The following is an 18,233-nucleotide window of genomic DNA, read 5'->3' on the forward strand; positions in this document are numbered from 1 at the left end:
GATTAAAGATCTAGATATAAGACCAGACACTATCAAACTCCTAGAGGAAAACATAGGCCAAACACTCTCTGACATAAATGGCAGCAACATCTTCTCAGATCCACCTCTCAGAGTAATGACAGTAGAAACAAAAATAAACAAATGGGACTTCATTAAACTTAATAGTTTCTGCACAGCAAAGGAAACCCTATACAACACAAAAAGACAACCCACAGAATGGGAGAAAATATTTGCAAGTGAATCAACTGACAAGGGATTCATCTCCAAAATTTATAAACACCTTCTGCAACTCCACACCAAAAAAACAAACAACCCCATCCAAAAATGGGCAGAAGATCTAAACAGACAATTCTCCAAAGAAGTCATACAGATGGCCAAGAAACACATGAAAAGATGTTCAACATCACTCAGTATTAGAGAGTTGCAAATCAAAACCACTATGAGGGACCACCTTACACCAGCCAGAATGGCCATCATCCAAAAGTCTACAGACAATAAGTGCTGGAAAGGGTGTGGAGAAAAAGGAACCCTATGTCACTGTTGGTGGGATTGTAAATTGGTGCAACCACTGTGGAAAGCAGTATGGAGATTCCTCAGAAAACTAAACATAGAACTACCATTTGATCCAGCAATCCCACTCCTGGACATCTATCCAGAGAAAACCACGACTCGCAAAGACATATGTACTCCAATGTTCATTGCAGCACTATTTTCAATAGCCAAGACATGGAAACAACCTAAATGTCCATCGACAGAGGAGTGGATCAAGAAGATGTGGTACATATACACAATAGAATATTACTCAGCCATTAAAAGGAAGGAAATACTGGCATTTTTAGAAACATGGATGGACCTAGAAATTATCATGCTAAGTGAAGTCAGCCATACAATGAGACACCTACATCCAATGCTTTCACTGACATGTGGAATCTGATAAAAGGACAGACTGAACTTCTTTGCAGAACAGATACTGACTCACAGACTTTGAAAAACTTATGGTCTCCAGAGGAGACAGTTTGGGGGGTGGGGGGATGTGCCTGGGCTGTGGGGTGGAAATCCTGTGAAATCAGATTGTTATGATCATTGCACAACTACAGATATAATAAATTCATTGAGTAATAAAAAAATAAAAACAGCTTAAAAAATAAATAAAAAAACCAAAAGTACCTTCCCATAATCCATCTGATAAAAAAATAAATAAAAGACATATGAAATGTGGCTTATTACTACTGTGATTAAAAAATACATGAAAGATATCAGACTAACCTAAAGTGGAAAAATAAGAATGCAAACACCTTGTTAGTCATCTTCATATTAATTATCTGATTAAGTCAAAATATTGCAGATACATTGGGTTCCTTAAAATATATTAAAATTTAAAACAAAAACTCCAAGTAGAAAAAGCAGGTTTGAGAAATACAAATGGAGGCGGACAAATGAGGCTCACTGATTTCAGAGTAACTTACAAAGCTACACATATTAAAACTGTAAGGTACTGGCACAAAACATAATTTGAAAAGACATGTACACTCCAATTGCAGCACTATTTACAATAGCCAAGACATGAAAGCAATCTAAATGTCCATCAGCAGAGGAATGGATAAAGAAGGTGTGGTACCTATATGAAATGGAATATTACTCAGCCATAAAAAAGAATGAAAGCATGACATTTGCAGCAACATGGATGGACCTAGAAACTCTCATACTAAGTGAAGTTATGCAGTGAAAGACAAACCTCATATGATATCACCTATATGTGGATTCTTTAAAAAAAGGATGCAAATGAACTTTTTTTTCCATTATAGCTGGTTTACAGTGTTCTGTCAATTTTCTACTGTACAGCATGGTGACCCAGTTACACATACATGTATACATTTTTTTCTCACATTATTATGCTGTATCATAAGTGACTAGACATAGTTCCCAGGGTTACACAGCATGATCTCATTGCTAATCCATTCCAAAGGCAATAGTCTGCATCTATTAACCCCAAGCACCTCATTGATCCCACTCCCTCCCCCTCCCCCTTGACAATCACAAGTCTATTCTCCAAGTCCATGATTTTCTTTTCTGTGGAAAGGTTCATTTGTGCTATATATTAGATTCCAGCAAAAAATTTTTCAAGGAACAGAAACAGATTCCCAGACTTTGAAAAACTTATGGTTACCAAAGGGGACAGGTGGGGCTGATGAGAGGGACAGACTGGAGGTTTTGGATTGTCATATGCACACTGAGGTATACGGATTAACTGGCCAGCAAGGACCTGCTCTATAGCACAGAGGACTCTAACCACTGTTTTGTGATAATCTATGTGGGAAAAGATTCTGAGAGAGAAAGGGTATGTGTATATGTATGACTGAGTCACTTTGTTGTGCAGAAGAAATTATTACAACCTTGTGAATTAACTATACCTCAATAAAACTGAAAAAAAAGAAAAAGTGGTTACAACCAACACCACAAAAATAGAAAGAATCATAAAAGACTACTACAAACAATATGCCAATTAAATGGACATCCTAGAATAAATGGAGAAATTTTTAGAAATATACAATATCCCAACACTGAACAAGGAAGAAATGAACAAATTACCAGTACTGAAATTAAATCAGTCATTGAAAACACCCCAAAGTCAAGCACCAGATGGCTTCTCAGTTGAATTCCACCAATTAGGGAAGAGTTAATGCTTACCCTTCTTAAACTATTCCAAAAAACTGCAGAGAAAGGAATGCTTCAGAACTCGTTCTATGAGGGCAGTATCTCATGTATACCAAAAACAGACAAATATGTTACAAACACCCACAAAAAGAAAATTATAGGTTGATGTCATAGATGAATATAGATTTTAAAAATCCTCAACAAAGTATTAGCCAACTGAATCCAACAATACATAAAAAAGTATATACACCATCATCAGACAGGATTTATCCCAGAGATGCAAGAAATTTTCAGTATCTGCAAAATCAGTGTGATACACTACATGAACAAATTGAAGAATAAAATTATATAATCATCTCAACAGATACAAAAAAGCTTTTGACAAAATTCAACATCCATTTATGATAAAAAAAAACTTTTCAGAAAGTAGGCATAGAGTGGACATATCTCAACATAATAAAGGGCATAGAAGACAAACCCACAGCTAACATTATACTCAACATTGAAGCTGAAAGCTTTTCCTCTAAGATCAGGAACAAGGCAAGGATGTCCACTCTCACCATTTTTATTCAACATAGGTTTGGAGGTCCTAGCCATAGCCATCAGAGAAGAAAAACAAATAAAAGGAATCCAAATGAGTAAAGAAGTAAAACTGTTTTCAGATGACATAATACTACATATAGAAAATCCTAAAGATGTTTCCCAAAAACTGCTAGACCTCATCAATGAATTTGGTAAAGTTTCAAGATACAAAAGTAGTATGTAGAAAACTGTTGCATTTCTATACACTAACAACTAACTATCAGAAGGAGAAATTAAGAGTCTTTTTACCTAAGGAGACAAAAGACTTGTACTTGGAGGAGTTCCCTTGTGGTAAAGGAGGTTGTGAACCCAGTGTTGTCACTGCAGCAGCTTAGGTCCCTGCTGTGGCATGGGTTTGATCCCTCGACCAGAAACTTCCACATGCTATATGCACTGCCAAAAAAAAAAAGACTTGCAGAATTCCTGTTGTGACTCAGCAGTAATGAACTTGACTAGTATCCATGAGGATGCAGGTTCAATAATACCTGGCCTTGCTCAGTGGGTTAAGGATCCTGCATTGCTGTGGTTGTGGCCTAGACTGGCAATTGTAGCTCAGATTCGACCCCTAGCCTGGGAACTTTCATAGGCCACGTGTGCTGCCTTAAAAAGTATCCTCCCGCCAAAAAAAAAAAAAAAAAAAAGACTTGCACATGGAGAACAGTAAGACTGATGAAAGAAACTGAAGATGACACAAATAGATGGAAAAATATACTGTGCTCTTAGTATTGTTAAAATGAACTACTACCCAAGGAAATCTACAGAATCCATGCAATCCTTATCAAAGTCCCAAGGACATTTTTTCACAGAACTAGAATTTTACAGTTTTTATGGAAACACAGAAGACACCAAAGAGCCAAAAAAAATCTTAGGAACAACAGACATGAAGGAATCATACTCCCCCAACTGTACTTTAAAGCTACAATCATTAAATAGTATGGGACTAGCACAAAAAACAGACATACAGATCAATGGAATAGAGAGCAGAAATAAATTTATATACTTATGATCAATTAGTTAATGACAAAGGAAGAAAGAATATACCATGGGGAAAAGTCTCCTCAATATGTGGTGCTGAGAAAACTGCACAACTACATGTACAAGAATAAAATTAGAAGAGTTCCCATCATGGCTCAGTGGTTAACGAATCCAACAAGGAACCATGAGGTTGCGGGTTTGATCCCTGGCCTTGCTCAGGGGTTAAGGATCCAGTGTTGCTGTGAGCTGTGGCGTAAGTTGCAGACGCAGCTTGGATCTTGCGTTGCTGTGGCTCTGGCGTAGGCCAGTGGCTACAGCTCCAATTAGACCCCTAGACTGGGAACCTCCATATACTGCGGGAGTGGCCCTAGAAAAGGCAAAAAAAAAAAAAAAAGAATAAAATTAGAACATTATCTAACACCATATAGAAAAATAAAGATCAAAAATCTAAAAGTAGGTTGCTGTTTGTTTTTTGACAGACACCTTAGTGAGGCAGCAGTGGAAGTAGCTGCTTTCCCTGCTATGCCATGCAAGGACAAAAGGATAGACGCTGGAAGTTGGCCAAGAAATACAAAGACCCAGGGAACATCTGAGGCAAGGTTCAGGACAGTCTCAATTATCTAGTCTTGTTTGACAAAGCAACATATGACAAGCTCTGTAAAGAAGTTCCCAACTATAAGCTTATAACCCCAGCTACTATCTCTGAGAGACTGAAGACTCATAGTTCCCTAGCCAAGGCAGCCCTTCAGGAGCTTCTCAGTAAAAGACTTAAACTTGTTTCAAAGCTCAGAGCTTAGGTCATTTATGCCAGAAACACCAAGGGTGGAGATGCCCCAGCTGCTGGTGAAGATGCATGAACAGGTCCTAGCAACTGCTCATTTTGAAAAATAAAACTTTATTAAATCAAAACCAAGTAAATATAAGAATGGAAACCATAAAACTCCTAGAGGAAAACATAGGAAGAACATTCTGACATAAATCAGAGCAGTATTTTTTGGGATCTATCTGCTAAAGCAAAGGAAATGAAAAGCAAAAATAAATGGAACCTAATTTGACTTAAAAGGTTCTGCCCAACAAAGGAAACGATTGACAAAACACAAAGACAACCTACTGAATGGGAGAACACATCTGCTAAAGATATGACCAATAAGGGGTTAACATCTAAAGTATATTTACAGGTCACACAGCTCAACATCAAAAATAGGCAGAAGACCTCACTAAAAATAGGCAGAAGACCTGAATAGACATTTTTCAGAAGATATACATATGGCCAACAGGTACATGAATAGCAGCTCAACACTGGTAATCAGAGAAATGCAAATTAAAATCACAATGAGATATCACTTCATACCTGTCAGAATGGCTATCATCAAAAAAGTCCACAAATAATAAATGTTTACAGAGATGTGGAGAAAAGGGAACACCAGCACACTGTTGGTGAGAATGTAAATTGGTACAGCTACCATGGAGAACAAAAAATCAAAACTAAAATTATTATATGACCCAGCAACACCACTCCTGGGTATATAACTGAAAAAACAAAAATGAAAACACTAATTTGAAGAGATACATGCACCCCAGTGTTCATAGCATTATTTGCAATTGCCAAGATATGGAACCAACCTAAGTATCAACAGATGAATGGATAAAGATGATGTATGTAATAGAATACTACTCAGCCATAAAGAGTGAAATATTGCCATTTGCAATAATATGGATGAATCTGGAGGGTATTGTGCTAAGTGGAATAAGTCAGAGAAAAAGAAATACTGCATGATATCATTTATGTGGAATCTAAATACAGCAAAACACTTAACATAAAAAAAGGAAATAGGAGTTCCCATCATGGCTCAGCAGTAACATACCCAACTAGTATTCATGAGGATGCAGGTTCAATCCCTGGACTTGCTCAGTGGCTTAAGGATCCAGCCTTGCTGTAAGCTGTGGTGTAGGTCACAGATGCTGCTCAGATTCCATGTTGCTGTGCCTGTGGTGGAGGCTGGCAGCTACAGCTCCGATTTGACCCCTAGCCTGGGGTTCCACATGATGCAGGTGCAGCCCTAAAAAGACAAAATAATAAAAAAATTTAAAAAGGAAACACACAAATATGCAGAACTAGTGGTTACCAGTGGGGAGAGGTAAGGGGGAGCAATGTAAGGGTACAGAATTGAGAGGTACAAACTATTACGTATTAAATAAAAAAGCTATAAGGACACATTGCACAGCATAGGAAATGTAGCCAGTATCTTAAAATATCTATAAATGGCACATAGCTTTTAAAAATTATGAATCACTGTGTTGTAACCTATAACATATAATATTGTACATCAACTATATCTAAAAAAGTTGGAAAAAGTAAAGCTGTGTTCAAGTCTTAGTTTCCTTTTTAAGTTATTTGACCATGGCAACTCCTTAATGTCTGAATTTTGTTCTCCTCCTAAGAATTTTAGGTTAATAATAACACCTTCCCTATGCCCTCAGAGAATCAGCATTGCCCAATATGTATTTTATTTTATTTTTACTCATACAGTTGCATTATTTATTTATAATTATCATAAATTCTTTGATGGAGAGAAAGTCAAGATCAGTTCTAAGAAGACTTCAGCATTCCAAGAATGATGTCAAATGACCCCCTTCATGGTGGATTATGCACTTATTTACTATGAGATATATTTCTTCTTCAGAGATTCCTTGTTTGTGTATCAGTTGTAGATTTTTGGTTTGCAGTTATTCTGAAGTTTTGATATAAGAATCTATATGTATAAAAGATTGTTTTAAGTTGTCGTTCTCTTAATTGCAAGTTCATCTCCAATGTCCTGCATTTGTACCCACCTCTTCTCATGATTTCTGATTTTGGTGGTATAATTGTGCATGGGTGATTTCGTATCTTTACTGTATATATACCTTTACTGGTGAGCCTTGTCATTTGTGGAATTTTTGTTTCTGATTCTGGCCTTTTCTTTTCTGCCTAGAGAAGTTTCTTTAGTATTTGTTGTAAGGCTGGTTGAGTGTTGCTGAATTCTCTCAACTTTTGCTTATCTGTGAAGGTTTTGATTTCTCCTTCAAATCTGAATGAGAACCTTGCTGGGTAGAGTAATCTTGGTTGGAGGTTTTTTTCCTTTCATCATGTTAAGTATATCATGCCACCCCCTTCTAGCCTGCAGAGTTTCTGCTGAAAAATCTGCCAATAACCTTGCCAGAAGGAGAAGAGAGAGAGAAGGGGACAGAAAAAATATTCCAAGAGGTAATAGCCGAAAACTCCCCTAACATGGGAAAGGAGCCACTCACTCAAATCCAGGAAGCACAACGAGTACCATATAAAATAAATCCAAGGAGGAATACCATGAGACACATATTAATCAAACTAACCAAAATTAAAGACAAAGAGAAAATCTTGAAAGCAGCTAGGGAAAAGAAACAAGTAACATACAAGGGAACCCCGATAAGGTTATAGGCAGATTTTTCACCAATATGTATTTTAAATCTAAGCCCCCTAAAGAAGCCCTTGTGAACAGTGTATCTCTGAACCTCATCCCAATCCTCATAATTATCCTCATTGTGCACAAGTTCAGGTGCCTTGCCAGGGGTCTCTCACTTAGGTATAACTGAGACTAAAACCTGACACCTGACAACATTGCGTGTACTCGATTCACTGTACATGCCAAAGAATGAGCAGAATGTATGAAAGCAAAACAGGAACCTGTGAAGGTACAACTTAAATTTATGATTCAACATCTAGTCTCCACTCTCCTCCTTCAGCAACCAATTTTGAAAGCCAGAGCAAAGAATGAACCACACCTGGCTCAGCCCTCCTGCTTTCCCTACTCCACCTCCCTTACCCTCAGTAAATGCAAATCATGGTCTTGTAATTCACTGATACCTTCCCTGTGTCATATGAGACCTCTGATGGCAGAGTCAGCTTTATCCTTTTTGCCCCATTGCTGTGAGCCTTGGACTGTTGGGCTGCACCCCACAGGCCTGTGAGCCTTGTAGTCACCCAATATTGAGATTGAAGAGTCCAGACACAGAAACAGACATCAATGGTTTACTGCAAGTGTCCCTATCCAAGTCTGAAGCAAAAGGTCCTGGAGTGACATCCTACCATGTACAACCAATGACAAACAGGACACAGGAGCAATCTTTGTTATCAGGCAATGAAGTGGCTACCATTTATAGGGCAATCTATAGGAATGTCAGGTTGGCTCATCAGTTACCAGGGAAACCAGGCCTGGGGCATGTCCCTCAGTCCCCCAGAGCTCCTCAGGTTAACAACCATCACAGGGCAGAAGTTTCCCTTTAGAAAACTGGCAGGTGGAACCATTCTAGACTAAGGATTAGAACAATCACTAGCTGGGGCAGGGGGCAAGCATGTTCATGTGAGTAGGGTGTAGGGAAAGCCAGTCAAGCAGGAGATGGACAAAGAACAAGAGAACAGCTGTCTTGAGAGGACACACACTTCACCCCTACTTCCCCTACACGGCCCTTACAACCTTGGTCCCCCTTTCTTCCATGATATCCCTGGGGTCAGGTATGTAGAGGTGCACTGCAACCAAATACAAAAAAAAAAAATGCAATACAGGTAACAGTAGTTAAAGAGTATCTAGGGTAAGCCAGGAACTCAATGGCTCGGTTTTTCATGCAAGCCCAGAGGACAACAATGGCATTACTATAGACCCCGCAATCATACTCATTTTGTAGTGAGGCCACTGTTATCACCCACTTTGCTCAGACTTGGGACAAAATATGAGATGTTTAACACACACTATACAGGGAATATCATGACCATTTAGCAAAATACAAGTGGTAATGGTGCCTGGAGATAATGCCACCCCGCCTGTCCATCCTTAGCCTCCACAGCTGTGGTGAAATCTGGAAATGGACTAGAAAAACAGGCCACAGGGTCAATATAATGGTGCCTTTCTCCAGTAGGGGGCCCGGATTAATTATGTTAGTAATTAGGTGGGGGTGGGAAGAAGACAGGTGAAACAACTCAGTTCCTTTGTAATCCTATTCCCCACAGGACAGCAAATCTAAACCACCAGGGATTTAACTGCCAGTCTCAGGGTTATTTTATAGTGTGTTTCCCTGGGGGTAGATAGGTGGCAAGGGCAAAAGTGAGTTACTGTTCCGACCAATAGTTGACAACGGTCCTTCCATGGTCAACTAGGACGGTGTTGACTAGTTGCCTCTGGGGTAATATGGTGTAGGCACTGGACAATTGCTCCTGGATGTACAGTTATAGTTGGTAGGGCTTGAGGTAGGTAGCCTATTGGTCCACATGTTGAGAGAGCAGGTTTCCCACCTCAGTTGTTAAGCAGCCCATTCATCCTTTCCATAAGCCTGGCACTAGTTGGGTTGTAGAGCAGATGGAAATGCTAGTGTATGTCACTTTTATCAGCCTATTCCTGAACTTAATGGCCAGTAAAGTGGATTCTTTGGTCACTATCAATGTCCATGGGGGGGGGGGTTAAGTCACACACAGGTGTTCTAGATCCTGCATAGTGTTTTTTCCTTTGTATTGCTTACTGACTCAGGTAGGCCTTTTGTAATGTTTTTCACCTGTTGTGTAGGTAGTGTAGGCTGCATATAGCTGCTCTTTTATCACACTGTATCATTGCTTTGCCCCCTTCTATAGCTGGGACCAGAAGCCCAAGGATATTCTTATTATTTTGCCCTTGACACAGTCCCCAACAAAAACCTTCTGTCTAACTGGCAACATCAATTCACAAACCTGTACCTGAGTTAATATCCCTAAAGCCTGTGTCTGCCATTGTTTAAGGGTGGTGGGTTGGGGGTACACTTGCACTTTGTACACACCAGCCATTCCTAAGCAGTCAAATGAGCACAGGGCTGCTACTTTTAAACTGGAAAGAGACTCTGAAGTTAGCAGGATATCATCAATATAATAGAAGACAAAGACACAGTCATCAGCTGCCACAGTGCCCCACACGCTAGTGGGTGGCCACCTTGGGATTGTCCCCACAACTTTCCATTTCCCAACATCGCAACACTCAACAGGAGATTCCCCAGCCTCCCAGCTGGCTTGCCAATTGTTGGGCTACCCCCTACAGGCCTGCAGGCCTTGGAATTGCCCAGCTTTGAGACTGAACAAAGAGCCCAGAAATAGTGACAAAAGACAGCAGTGGTAAGCTGGACGGGGGAATCTTACAGGTCCACAGCAAAATGTCCTGGAGTGACAGCTTCAGTGTGTGGAGAATGGCAGGAAGGACATGGCAGCAATGTTTGCTACTCAGGGGAGAGGGAGGCTACCATTTACAGGAAAACTGATGTCAGCTTGGCTTATTAGTTACCAGGGAAACCAGGACTGGGGAGTGTCCCTCACAACCTCTCAGGTTAATGACCATCCTGAGAGCAGAGGTTTTTTTTTTAATAAACTAATGGGTGGAGCTGTTCTGACCTAAAGATTAGGACAATCACCAGCTGGGCCTGGGGGCAAACAGGTTTACCTAAGTAGGTGTAGTTGAAGCAGGAACTGGTCCAGAACAAATACAAAGAGCATGAGAACAGCCATCTCAAATGCCCTGACCAAAAACTGGCATACAGTAGGCACTTAATATGTAGTGAAGGAATCAATGACTTAAGAGTAGAAGTAGTAAAATTACAAGTGAAAATAGCAAAAACTTCATGCAGAAGACTAACCCATTCCATTGTTTCTCTATCTCTCCTCCTTTTAGTGTTTCTCAGAAAATATATTCTGAGCACTTGCCTTGTGCCACCTGTGTGAAGCACTGGGGCAAAGATGAGTGAAGCCAGGTTTCCAGACAGACCATCTCTCTCTCAGCTGTATCTTTGATGAGGTCATGGGTAGACTTTGCAGACTCCTGAACAAAGTAGCAGGGTGTAGGGGTCCTCACTTCTCACAGTCCTAGAAGACAGGGGGCAAGGTATGAGTCTATAGTAAATGACACCTACAAGGCTCCAAGTCCAGATCTTCATGATCTGCATTACATCATAAAGAAACACCATTAGAAACTAGAAACAAAACAACAACAAAATTAGAAACACCATTCTAGCATATCTCCCCCACATAATGCTGAAAAGTAGTGATTTTTCAGTGGTGAGTTAGATTCCTAAGTTTAAATGAAACTTACCCTGAAAGCTAACATAAAAACTATAGTCAGAGCTACTTGGGTTAAAGCAGAGATAGAAAGCCTGGGTCTCACTACTCATTCCCTGCAGATGATTCTTATTGAAAATTATAACTGGAGTTCCCGTCGTGGCGCAGTGGTTAACGAATCCGACTAAGAACCATGAGGTTGCGGGTTCGGTCCCTGCCCTTGCTCAGTGGGTTAACGATCCGGCATTGCCGTGAGCTGTGGTGTAGGTCGCAGACGCGGCTCAGATCCTGCGTTGCTGTGGCCCTGGCGAAGGCCGGTGGCTACAGCTCCGATTCAACCCCTAGCCTGGGAACCTCCATATGCCGCGGGAGCGGCCCACAAAATAGCAAAAAGACCAAAAAAAAAAAAAGAAAATTATAACTGAAAAGTCTTACTGATTCTAAAATATAAGACAATTTATAAAGTTAATTTTAAATGTTCACACTTAAACTCTAAGCCCATGGTTCTTAAATAAGGGCATTATAAACATCTTGTCAGAAAAGTAAATTAAAATATTTTCATAGTATTATGTATGGCAGAAACTGACTAGATGTTTACACAACCCTGTTTCCCCTTCTGGACCCACAGAAAGACTGCATCTTCTAACTTCCTCTTCAGTTACATTGAGGCTGGGAGATGTCAGAAGTGCTATATGCCATTTCCAGGTCCAGCCAAAAGCACATGTACACAATCCTCCACCCTCACAAGAAATAAAATTTACTAAAATAAAGTTTATTGCATTAAACTACTGATAAACTACTGATATTTTCCTACTATCTGGTGTATATTTGTTATATTTATAAACATGTATATCTCTACCTATGTTTATTTGTCTAGGCTATCTAGAGTCATACATATTTATAAATATACATATATAATTGTATTAAGGTAATTAATAGATTTGTATTTGTCATGGTCATTTATATATAGAAGTATATAAGTTATATATAAATTACATATTATAATAAATTTTACATTATGACAATTTATATTAATATAAATTTTATATTTATATATAAATATATAAATGATATACCTCTCTACTTTCTTCACTACAAAGAATTTACATCATTGGTTCTCAATCATAGCCGCACGTTAGAATGACTCAAGTAGTTTTTAAAATATCTTGGTGTCTAAGCTGCCCCCCAGATTCATCAATTCAGAATCTCTGGAGCTGAGACCCAGCCATTGTCAGTTTTAAAACTCTCCAGGTGATTCCAATTTGCAGCCAAGCCTGAGAGAACCATCATTCTAAATCGATAGGCTCATTGTGAAACACAGGCACTGTGGGAAAATCTACCAGATAATTTTCTTAGGAAAACCTACCAGGTAATTCTAATATGCATCCCATCCCCTGTTGACACTATTAGTCTAAAAGATGTTGTGTTATCACATAATAAAGTTAGCCTTGCCATTTCTTGACTCTGCAAACTGTGTCTATTCACTGGATTGGAGTGCAGCATCAGAAGGGAACAATCCAGCAGCAGTGAGGTGTGGATGTCACCCAGTGGTTGACATGACTCATTAAACTATCCCACGATCATCACTTGAGCTAGCCTTAGAGCAAGACTGCAATTTCTGCCTCCATACTGAGCAATTCTCAGAGAGTCAACATCTTCAGTTTGAAGTCTGTTCATAGTAAAATTTTAGGGAACCCCCTTAAAAGTATCTAAATCTTAACATGGTCCAATTAGCTCATTTCCACACATGATATTTACAAAACTAGAAAATATCAATTTGTTTCTTTGAAGCAGGCAGTTTTGTTATCTGGAGTGAAATGGAAACATTCTTTTCAATAAGCAATTGGTTTTTACTAAGAGTATGCAAATTACACAGTGGGATTTGGGACCTGGCCGCCACCAAGCCGGCTGACCTGCCTCAAAACTCACACCACTCAACTCTGAAATGACAACATGGGGCCAGGAATTGATGATGTTGTCTGTTACCTAAAATTTAAACCTCTTAACATACTTCCCAAGAAGTTTTCTGGTTCAGAAAACCACAAAAGAAAAACTGAAGACAAAGCAGGACAACATAAAAGTGGGAAGCTGCTGCCAACATGAGTCAGAAAAACGAACTATAAAATATATTTTGAGTAAGAATGCTCAGTGATACTCCCACCTACTTCATGTGTGAAGTACGATTGAATTTATATTCCCATGTACTTCACGTGTGAAGGACCATCCAATTACAAGATAATGGAAAAGATATGAAATAAATCATTCCGAGAAAGTTTAATTGTTGTGTTATGTTCAATGCATGTAATAAATTCCCTGTGTTGAATCTGAAGAGATCCATTTTAATTAAAAAAAAAAACTGTTTCTCTTGTCTCAACCTAATAAATGTTAAGTAATACTTAAGCAATATTTAGTTGAAGACGCCAAATTGTTAGCCTGGCTGGAGCAGCCTAGAGTTTAGCCTTCCTTGAAATCTCTAATGCATGCCTTCTCTAGAGCAGTTCAAGTTTTAATGAACATACATATTAGCCTCCCATCTGTTAAAATGCAGATTATGAGTTTAAAGTTATGGGGTGAAGCCTGAGATTCTTCATTTCTGTCAATTACAGCTGCCAATACTGTACCAATCAAGCCTTATTTACTAACACAGCCAGCCCACAGTTGATAGTGTTGTTGCCAGCCCTCCCTCACTAGTCCCCAACGAGGCATTACTTACACCAATAGAATGAGACTCAGCTCAGATCAGAAGCAAAGGAAAGCTCTGTTCTTCAGCCAAAGGATGGCGAGGTGACAGCTAGCAACCTAGAGTAGAGACTTTCCCGAAAAACCCTCCTTAAAAGAACACCAACGCCAATGGTGCAGCTGCTGCACTCTGGGCTTCATGTCTCCGTGCACGACTCAGGGCAGCCATCTTGAACTGCAGTGTCATGCGCAGTTCACAGGGCCGGCCAGAGTCTAGTGTTGAGCGCAGCTGTTTCATACTAAGAACTCTTACCTGAATAACCAGAAAAAGATCACTGCAACCAGTATCCTATTAAAACTGACCACACTTAGGACTGGAACCCAGTCTAAACCCACATTGGGACTTGGACCCACGGTTTTTAAATTAGAATCACTCACCCTGTGTCTGGACTTTCTGGGGTTCAGCTTCTCTGTGCCTCATTACAGAAGGAATTCAGCAAGAAACAAAGTGATAGGCAAGAAATAGATGTATTTAGATAAGACGCTTTCCACAGATGCAAGCTAGCAGGCAAGGAGGCTCTGCCCAGAGGATTAGATGAGCTCCAGTTTTATAATCCAAGGGGAGTGGAGGTGAGGAAAGACTAGCTCCTCCTTGGTATCTGGAAAGGGAGTATTTGACCCTGTAAGGTCAAACTAGGATTGTCAAGGTCCTTATTCAAATCAGCAGAAGGGTGGTCCTTAAACTCTGGCCCTTGGTCCTAAAGGTAATGGCTTGAGGCATATCTCTTGCTTTTATTTGGGGTAAGCTTGCTTTGGTTCTGATGGCTTTCTTGAGTGATTATTTACTTACAGTTATCCCCCAAACTTCCCTACGTTTCCCTCTCTATCTATGGTCCCCTATTGGGACTTCTAACTATCCTAATTCCACCCCTATCACTATGAGCAAGTGAAACCAGACCAAGCACAAAGGAAAAAAGTTTAGATTTTTATTGTATTACCCAGATTCTCTTACCCGGGACCTATTAATGGGCTTTGCTGGTAACAAACCCCTCCTCTGCCTTTTGCCCTGCTCTTCATTCTGGGTGAGTGGGGTGGCATGCTGAGAGGTACTTGGTTCATCTTCCGTAAGTACTTCCTGCTGATTTGGGGCATTGTCATAAACCTGGGTGGAGAAGCAGAACTTTTCCCCAGCTGCCTTTAGATATGTTTGATGGTCACCAAAACTTAGCCCGAAATGTTCATACCCCTGAGCGACCACCATTTGGAGTTTTATAAATTCTAACCTTTTGGAGACAAAGGACATCAGACAATTTTGAATGCCTGGCCCAAGTATTAGCAAGAGAATATTGGTCATGTGTCAAACTTTTCCTAAAAATGAATGTATCTAGGTCTTTTGCCTGTAGGCAAACGTGTGCCCTGCTGTCGAGGTTCACTGCTATGGCCTGAACATGCCTAGTCACATTATTGTTTTTGGGGGGAGAAGCTTCGTGTCAGAGAGAGGTCCACAGAGTAATCCATGGTTCTACTGCCCCAGGGCAGAATCACCAACTGGGGTCCATCCCACTCAGGAATAAGCTGATCTGGAGGACTGCCAGCTTTCCAGGGTTTTAGATGTATTCAGTCACCTAGAAAGAAGGGGTGGAGGGCCAGGTTTGTGGATGCAGGCAGCAACCAGTTACCATATTCAATAAAGGCTTTCATGGTTTCCCTTACCTGGAAACTGCATTTGAGTTGTTCCATTTCAAAGAGGCTAAGTTGTCCCTTTTCTCAGGTTTGGGGAATAGCCTTACATACATAAATTCAAATGCATTTACCTTGTCTCTTGAGACTAATTGCATACAGAGTAAGGCAATTGGGGGTAACTTTATCCAATTTTCTTTTCTTTCTTTCTTTCTTTCTTTTTTTTTTTTTTTTTTTTTCTTTTTTGTTTTTAGGGCCATACCTGAAGCATAGCGAGATTCCCAGACTAGGGGTCAAATTGGAGCTGCAGCCACAGGCCTTCACCACAGCCATAGCAAGTCCAGATCCAAGCTGAGTCTGCAACCTACACCACAGCTCACCACAATGCCACATCTTTCAACCCACTTAGCAAGGCCAGGGATCAAACCCACATCCTCAAAGATATTAGTCAGATTCTTAACCCACTGAGCCACAACAGGAACTCCTATCCAATTTTCTTGAGTCTCCTAGCATACTTGGCTAAGATTCAGTTTAAGGTTTATTGGATCTCTCTTCTTTCCACAGTAATTAGGGTCTCCAGGCTGAGTGCAAGGTCCATTTTATGCCCAGGGCTCTTCTTATTCCTTTTGTCAATTGAAAAACATGCTGGGCCATTATCATTTTGTAAGGATCCTGGGATCCCAAACATAAACCTGGGGGTTATTTCTTTTAGTAACACTTCAGCTGCCTTTTCAGTTCTAGTGGGCACCCTGAAAACGTGTTCATTAGCACTAGGAGGTATCTGAAATTGCCTGTTGCTCTCAGCATGACAGTGGAATCAATCTGACAATATTCCCAGGATATGTCCCTCTGGTCTGAATGGGCTTTATCTGGAGGCCTCTGGTTGTAGGAGACGTGGTGTTTGGGATTGGAGTAGTTCATTGTGCAGATGGGGCATGTTTCCGTTATCCAACTGATTACACTTTTCATATCAGGAGTTGCCATGACCGCAAGTAACCAAATATATAGGGTTTCCCCTCCTATAGTGATTTCCCTGGTGGGCCTCCCTGATGGTTTGACAAGCTACAGTTTGGGGAATGAAGTATTGTCCATGGTCATTCCTTTCTCCACTTCATCTAATTCTTACTTTATATGGACTGGGGAGTGATTGAATGGATCTGATCTGTTAGGTATGAGAGCTAATTGCCAAATTACTTGTTCTAGGGCTACCATTTTGGCAGTTGTATCCCCTTTGTTGCTTCCTTTTATTACCTCTACATTCCCTGTTTGATGATCCTTTCAGTGAATCACTTCCATTTTTTTTTTTTTTTTGGAAGTTGCACTGTTTCTAGAAGCCCTCTGTATGTTAAGCTGTGTTTCACCAGCCTATTCTCTGCAATAAGTACACCCCTTTCATTCCAATAGTCTCATATGCATGCAGGATGGTGTATATATATATATATATATATATATATATATATATATATTCCTTGCATATATATATATGCAAGGAATCTGTGCAAACATTTAAGATCTTCCCTGTCCCAAGTTTTAAGGCTCAGGTGAGGGCTATCAGCTCTGACTTTTGGGCTGAAGTCCCTGGGGGTAAGCTCCATGTCTCTACAATTTGGGCCTGGGAGGTCAGTGTTTATCCCACCAGCCTTTTTCCCTCTGCATCTAGAGATTCTCATACTAAGTCAGAAAGAGAAAGACAAATACCATATTATGTCACTTATATGTGGACCCTAAAATATAGCATAAACGAACCTATCTACAAAACAGAAATGGACTCACAAACGTGGAGAACAGATTGTGGCTGCCAAGGGAGAGGGCAGAGAGAGTAGGATGGACTGGGAGTTCGGGGTTGGTAGATGCAAACTATTACATTTAGAATGGATAAGCAATGAGGTCCTACTGTAGAGCACAGGGACATATATCCAGTCTTTTGGTATAGACCATGATGGAAGATAATATAAGGAAAAGAATGGTAGGGAAATTTTTGAAACCTTGGGGCAGTATTGTTATTTTTATTGCATGTTTGGGTCCTGCCTTTCAAAACCAAATATTTCTTGTGACTCTGGGGCTAGTGAAATACAGAAGAAAGTGTCTTTTAAACCTAATACAGAATACCAGGCCTGGTGGACAGTAGAGTGACCGGCAGGGTGTAGGGATTAAGGACTATGGGATATATATCCTCAGTGGCTTCACTGACTTCCCTGAGGTCCTATACTATCTGGTATTCCCCACTGGGATTCTTAATGGGGGGAATGGGAGTATGATAAGCTGACCAGATGGTCTAATAAGGCCTTGGTCAGTTAGGTTTTGCATAATGGGGACAATACCCAACAAGGCCTCCTGATGGAGAGGGTACTGTTTTCTACTGGGATATGTATGTCGAAACTGTGGGTGGGCTATCATGGAACTGGTTCCTGTGGCTGGTCCCACCTGTCCCTGACCCAGATCTTGGGATTTACTCCAGGGAAGTTGACTGGCTCTGTCTGTGGAGGTTTGTTCTTAGCATTAATATTATCATCTTGTGCCCCTTGTTTAGGGGAACATCAATCACCAGTGTATCTCCCATCAGAAGAGTAGCTCTCAATCTATA

General features: G+C 40.3%; 1 long non-coding RNA gene across 2 annotated transcripts; it reads right to left on the reverse strand.

Annotated features, from left to right (window-relative positions):
* Window positions 1–3,486: 3,486 nt before the first annotated feature.
* Window positions 3,487–14,267, reverse strand: LOC146406373 (uncharacterized). Of its 2 annotated transcripts, none has more exons than XR_014811913.1 (3): window positions 14,004–14,267; window positions 10,940–11,098; window positions 3,487–3,630 (listed from the first exon to the last, which is right to left on the reverse strand). It is a non-coding gene; the product is annotated as an uncharacterized LOC146406373 (long non-coding RNA). The 2 variants fall into 2 exon arrangements; XR_014811912.1 differs by lacking the exon at window positions 3,487–3,630 and adding an exon at window positions 4,279–4,579.
* Window positions 14,268–18,233: the final 3,966 nt, after the last annotated feature.

This window comes from Sus scrofa, chromosome 1, assembly GCF_054392235.1.
Source record: "Sus scrofa isolate SSC_HxYL_T2T_F1_AM1 chromosome 1, Sscrofa_HxYL_maternal_Yorkshire_Landrace_v2.0, whole genome shotgun sequence".
Classification (NCBI taxonomy): Eukaryota; Metazoa; Chordata; class Mammalia; order Artiodactyla; family Suidae; genus Sus; species Sus scrofa.